Genomic DNA, 432 nt, shown 5'->3' on the forward strand with positions numbered 1-432 from the left:
TATATACACACACACACATATATATATATATACAGATTAATATCACCATAAACAAAAGCTAAATGGTCTACAATATGTAAGAAAGTTTTGCTTAAGAAAAAAAATGTTGTTAGTCAATATTCAATTTAGTTTACTTGCTATAAATAAAGACAACTTTGAAAAATCTTAATGTTTATTGTGATGTCATTTTAAACTATGCATCATATTTCCTGTTATGTACAACACACACACACATTGGGTTTCCATGCCTTATGGGGGCATTCCATCGACGTAATTGTTTTTATATTATACAAACTTTATTTTCTATACACTAACACTAACCTAACCCTCACACAAACATTTCTGCCATTTTAGTGGGATTTATAAGCTTATTTCCTCATTGGGACCAAAAACTGTCTCCATAAGGACAAGAATTTTAGATATTGCCATAAC

Source organism: Sinocyclocheilus grahami, unplaced genomic scaffold, assembly GCF_001515645.1.
Source record: "Sinocyclocheilus grahami isolate Dianchi unplaced genomic scaffold, SAMN03320097.WGS_v1.1 scaffold184.1, whole genome shotgun sequence".
Classification (NCBI taxonomy): Eukaryota; Metazoa; Chordata; class Actinopteri; order Cypriniformes; family Cyprinidae; genus Sinocyclocheilus; species Sinocyclocheilus grahami.